At 37.7% G+C, this 6,319-nt stretch overlaps 1 pseudogene; it reads left to right on the top strand.

Annotated features, from left to right (window-relative positions):
• The first annotated feature begins 1,691 nt into the window (after nucleotides 1–1,691).
• On the top strand, nucleotides 1,692–2,054 carry LOC101517261 (large ribosomal subunit protein eL30-like; annotated as a pseudogene).
• The last annotated feature ends 4,265 nt before the right edge of the window (nucleotides 2,055–6,319 follow it).

The following is a 6,319-nucleotide window of genomic DNA, read 5'->3' as shown; positions in this document are numbered from 1 at the left end:
CTTTCTTTAATTTGCTTACTAATGCTTCAATTAAAAAAATCTTGCCTATTTAGTGTCATTCATACAGAAATTATGTTTATGAAATACCACAACTATTCGCTTAGTTCAACAGACAACTTTTTACAATAACCAGTAAGTTGCTATTATTTTTTTCCTCTAAGAAATTAAGTCTCCTTTGTAATATTTAAACTGAGATTTGGTGTTTTTTTCTTACGCAAGTGATAAGTAGTTCTGTTGCCAAACCCCCAGTACTAAGTCACTTACATCTATAGTCCCACTGTGGTTTTGTTTTCATTTTTAATGTAATAGAAAGTATGATCATGTCAGGCAATGGGTGTTATCTGAAAGTCTCAAAGAGACACAGGTCCTTAGATATACTAAATATTTTAACAAGACCCCAACCATCTATATTCAGCAAAGAATTGGAAATAATTGAGTGGCCACTTGCGCAGATTATTTCTGCAGTTGCAAAAAAAATTATTCTGGAGAAATTACATTTTCTTCCCGTTCTTATCATTTAATAGCAGGCTTTGAAGTGCATACAGCCCTGGAAAGATCTGCTCTCATTCCAAAGGACTTACTGCCAACAAAGGGCCTACTGATCCTTTCCACCAAACCCACGGCAACCTTTTCCAAGACTGAGGTTTTTAAAAATTATATATGTATTCAGGTTTGAAATAAAAAATAAATGGTATCCATGGCTAAGTGACTTAGTAAACAAATGATGGGTGGAAACTGCTTAGTCGATTGTCCCACAAAACTGGCTTAATGAGAGGAAAACGGCAATTAACTTTTGCCAATGATCATTTCTGAAATTCAGCATTCTGTTGCAGAATGTTAGCTCCACAAATCCTTTGGGGGTCAACATTACACTCTGCAACTAGAGTTTGAATGATCTCATTTTCTGTTTAATATCCCTTCAGTATACCTCTTTCCACTTCACAATACTAAGCTAATGAGCATTGTTCTGCTCCAAAAATGCAGGAAAACACTGTATTTAGAAATCTAAAGGCTTCAAAAAATTCTTTGCCTCTATCTGAATGAGAAGAACCACAATGGTCCGAAGATGTTGGCATTAGGAAACAAGAGAAATGGATCTGTGTTTTCGTTCTTACCTCCGCCATTGTGGGGCAGTAGGCATAGTCTCTGCTTCATTTTCTGTAAAATGGAAGTATTAAGGCTTCACAGATGCAAAATGCAAGACAAAAATGTCAATTCATTTGGTTCACGGTAAGCACAGGACTGTTAGAATTTCATTGATTGCCAAAGATAGAGAAATGAGGGTTGTGTTAATATTCACTGCCATGATTTATGGGTTGCAATAACAAGTGGGCCAATTTACTTTTCCTTGCTGGGCAGATTTTCTCTAAGGAAATTTCATCATTCATGTTAGTATTTCTCAATGCACAATAGTCCTGAAATCAGCAATCAGCTAACTGTTTGGACACACACACAGAGGTCTGATGGTTTGCTCAAAGCTGAGCGGATTGTTTGATTAGGCCAGTCTCCCTAGGACAATGCTCCGATTTACTCTACATTTTACTTTCAGATTCCCTAAAACCATGCCTTCCTCTCAAATTCTATTTTACCCAACATTTAAAACCCAGTCAGAAAGAAGCAATTTGTGCATACCACCCTTAAAATCTCTTATTTATGAACTACATGTGCTTTCTGCTCCACCCACCACCATCATGACAAGGTTTGAGGCCCCTCCCACAGCTAAGGCAGGAAGATGGTGGCAGCCAAAGATGAAAAAGCCACTGGAGTCCATCAGCTTGAGGCTCTAGCTGGCAATGAAGAGTGGACAATACGTAAATATGTGCTGGGCTACAGGCAGCCCCTAAGGATGATCCGACAAGGCAAAGCAAAGCTGCTCATGCTTGCCAACAATGGCCTGGCCTTAAGCAATGTTGGCCAAAACTGGTGTCCATCACTACAATAAAGAATTGAGCACAGTGTGTGGAAAATCCTACAGAGGGGGCACTATTTCTATTATTGACCCAGCTGACTCTGATATTGTTAGAAGTATGCCAAAACAAGCTGGTAAAAAGTAAATCATGAAATTTTTTTCAATAAAACCCCAGAGCTTTTTTTTTGAAAATTACATGTATGTACCTCTGTACTAATGCAATCTCCACATCTTAAAATATTATTAAAATAAGTGTAGTCAAAGTTACAATATTTGCTTTTCATGTTACAGGTCTTCTTATACCTTCCTTGGCAGGTCTTTTTATACCTTCCTGTTTGAGATAGGACATTCTTTTGAAACTTGTGCAATGGTAGAGAATGAAAGAGACAGAACACTTGATTCAATGACTAGCTGTTCTAATGACTATTGTTTTGCTAACTGTTATACTTTTTTTTTTTTTGGTGGGGCTAAAAGTTGGCCATATTTTGGGTGTGGCATTTTTTTTCCCTTCTCATTTTATAAGCAGTCAAGTCAATGCTAACTTTCACAAATACTGCTGCAGACTGGGCTCTTGGCTAATGGCCCCTGCTTCACTTAGCTTTTGGGACCACACAGTATGTGTTGTCCTTTGAGATTTATACAATTGACTTGAATCCCCACATCATCTTGGGCAAATTTCTATGTCCTCTCTTAAGATTTCCATAAGTTCTGCAAGAGTTTATATTCTCTTGAATACCTCTTCTTCCATTATTTTATTCTTGTAACACTCTCGGTATCTTGGTTACTTCTTGCAGCTCTCCAGGAATTCTCTCCTCCTACTTTGTGTCCCCTCAGGAAGAACATGGGCAACCAGTATGGGAGCGGATAAGTGTTGTATTGCATACAAAAAAAGAGATATTTAGAAATTAATACAGCTTACCTGTGATCTTTATTCCTTTTTATGTTTGCTGATGTATCATAAAGGATTATGCCATGGATACATGTGAAACAGCAGATGGAAGAGATGCAAATAGCAGGGCAAAGGTGAGAGGACACAGAGCTTCCATGCCTTCTTGGGGCTTCATCCCCCAGAAGCCTCCAAGTGATCCACTAGCTGGTCAGAAACTTCATCTTCATCCTGTAAGAGCCATCTGAGCTTTAGATTTCCTTTTAGATACACTTGAGCTTTTGCTATGGTGATGCAACAATCTCCCTGAAGATCATCTGTTCATCATCCATTCATCCATTCATAACTACTTTGTACAAAGTTTTTCAAGTGGCGGAAATACAGGGCAAGAGTGTGTGTGACTGTGTGTGAGTGTATGTGTGTGAGAGAGAATGGAGGTCAAGACCAGAACTGGGTGACAGTACTTCACATACCAATGATTATTCTTGTATTATTTCATTGATATGTCAGAATCAGTTGTGAAATACAAGTCATTTATTTCTAGCAGGCATTGCACAATATTATTATCAGAGAAAAAATGAATTCATAGTTATTTCCTTTAAGAAGATCATTTTATTCCTTTGATTAGTAATGTGGGTTCTAGAGTAGGGGGAAGAAGGAGGGAAGTGCCCAAAGTGTGCGAGGGGTTGTGGATAAACAGCAGTCACCATTGCAGCATCAACAGGGGAATGTTGAGCCTCACTTCTCTCACGCAGTGAAACTTCACTGTGCAGTCAACAGTTAAGGAGACAGGAAGATAAACTGGTGTAGCAAAAATAAAATCTTACAGCTTCTATTGACAAGTGTTATTAGCCCATGCTAAAATTTGTGGGATTTTTTGGTGTATGTATAATGCATATTCAACGGTTTTACAACATGGCCATGGAATTCAGTCATCAGGAGAGGAATCTGAGTCCCCTTTCCTTGATTTTTCAAATCGTCAAGGAAAGATCCCATGTGGACACTCTAGCTATCCAAAGTTGCAGCTGAACCCGGACCAGCATCTGTCATGTGATCAGAGAACACTTCAGATGATACCAAAGCTCAGAATTCTGAGTAACTTCCAACTGTTTGAAACTTCCAAATGATACCCTAGGCATTATGGAACCAAAACAAACCATTCTTTCCAAATTCACAGAGTATAAAGATATATGGAAATATCTAGGGTTAATACTATTTTGTTTTGTAGTGACTTTTCATATAACAATATAAAATATGAAATCTAAACATTAATATAGAGCCAGGACTAATGCATGCCTTGTGAGGCAGCATATGACAGCTCAAGTACTTGGGTCCATGCCAACCACATGGGGCGAACCAGATTCCGATCCTGGCTTTCGTCTGGTACAGTGCCAGGTACAGCAGGCATTTGGGGAATTAACCAGTGAGTAGAAGATCTCTCTCTCTATCTCTCTTTCTCTCTCAATTTCTCTGATCCAAATAAGTAAACAATAAGCAAATAGTTGTTTAAAGTAATGTAAGTCAGCGTTTTCTGTAATGTTTACAAAGATACTCAACCGGCATCACGATTCAGTTTCAGAATATTTCCATCACACCATAAAAAAAAACTTGGTGATCATTAGTTGTCATTTGTCAATATTCCCACCTCTAAGCTTCTGACAACCAGTCACCTTCTTTTCCTATCCAAGGATTTGCCCATTTTAAACATTTTGTATAAACGGAATCATGCATGTGGACTTTGGTGTGTAGTTTCTGTCACTTCATGTAAAATTTTCAAGGTTCATTTGTAAGTACTGCAGCATGTATCAACAGGTCATTTACATTTATAGTTGAAAATATTTCATTGTATGTATATATCACGTTTTATTTATCTACTCACCAGTTTATACATGTGGGTTATCTCTACTTTTTCACTATTATCAAGAACAAAAAGGAATGTTTATGCATAAACTTTTGTGTGATGATGCATTATATTACCTTGACAACTCTTCATTTAATTTTCAAGAAATTTTCTGTTTTCCAAAGAGACTGAGCCATTCCCTCCAGCATGCGTGAGAGTTCAAATTCCTATACATCCTCATCAACACTTTCTGTCATCCTTTGTGTTATCCCTCTTTTTTTGTTATAGTTATCCTAGGAGTTTGGAACTACCACGCTTCTCATTGTGATTTTTATTTGCATTTCCCTGACTGGCCAATAATATTGAGCATTTGCTGTTTGGTCATGATTGACTTAGATTTAGGTTTTGGCAAGATTTGCGTTTGCTTTCATTATCAGTCCCCATTCCTTCCCTCTGCACACCCTTGCCCCCACCACTAGTGCTTGGTGTACAAGAGAAGACACAAATCTATTTGATAAGTGGACAATTAATCAGGTAAATTAATGAGCTAATAAGGCCAATGTGGACTCCTCTCTGTTGTCAGTAAAAGAACTCAAAACATTTAATAGTAATGGTATGGGAAAAGAACAAGATATTTCACCAGTTTCCCTAGATTCAATTTGCCTCAAAATCCAAGCTCAGAATTTGTTTCCAGTATAATGAATACAATAATTAGTGACAATACAATCCGCTCTATTTAGTAGTCCAGTCAGTGTATCCCAATGTATTGCAATGAAGAGAGAGAAATTTAACTCATTTATGATCAAATCTGACAAGGATGTTTGCTGTGGCAAAAGATTCCAAGATAAACAATTATCGTTGAATCTCTACACCAGGATCTGCCTCATTTGATTAGAAAGCCCAGTGGTGGACTATAATTAAGGAATCCTTAATTATACCTGTTCTGCTAGCGTCTTAGTTGAGTTGAAACTGGAGAATACCCCCTTAAACATAGTCAAAAACTGAAGTGAAAGAATAGACAGGTCTATCATAGAGATGGATACTTTAAAATCAGGGGCCTGAATAGTTATCTTAGAGCACTGAAACTGTGAAATATGTTGAAGAGTTGCCCCTTTTTCTTGAGGATTCATTTCAGGATCTGCCAGCAGATGTCTGACCCTAGCCATAGGACTGAAACCTGTAGATCTGCGCTGAACTGTTGCATGAACTGAGAGGATAACTGAGATGGTGCAAAATTTCATTATGATACTCAGAATAACATGCAGTTTAAAACTTGTAATTTTTTCGGATGTGTTCCTTTAATATTTTGGCTTTGCTTTTGAACAGATCACCAAAACCCTGGAAAGCAAAACTGGGTGAAGAACTGCTGTGCCCAATAGTACTGTCCAACTATAGGATCTAATCAACATTTTAAATAGCATTTAGTCCAACAGCAGGATACACAGTCTTTTCATGAAGCATGAGACATATACTAGCAGATACCCTCAAACATAACACTAAGCACAGGAAATTGAAAATAATTGAACTTGTATGGAGTGTGTTCTCCAATCACATTAGTATCAAGCTAAATAGAATTCACTCTGTCAAAGTAGCCAGCCAGTGGAAATGTGCACACACACACCTAGAACAAAGTAAACTTCTAGCATCAAACAACCCAAGCTACAATTTGCAGAACACAAATGAT

The sequence above is a fragment of the Ochotona princeps genome, chromosome 22 (genome assembly GCF_030435755.1).
Source record: "Ochotona princeps isolate mOchPri1 chromosome 22, mOchPri1.hap1, whole genome shotgun sequence".
Classification (NCBI taxonomy): Eukaryota; Metazoa; Chordata; class Mammalia; order Lagomorpha; family Ochotonidae; genus Ochotona; species Ochotona princeps.
The sequence above is the reverse complement of the archived record's forward strand: the minus strand, read 5'-3'. Positions and strand labels throughout refer to the sequence as shown.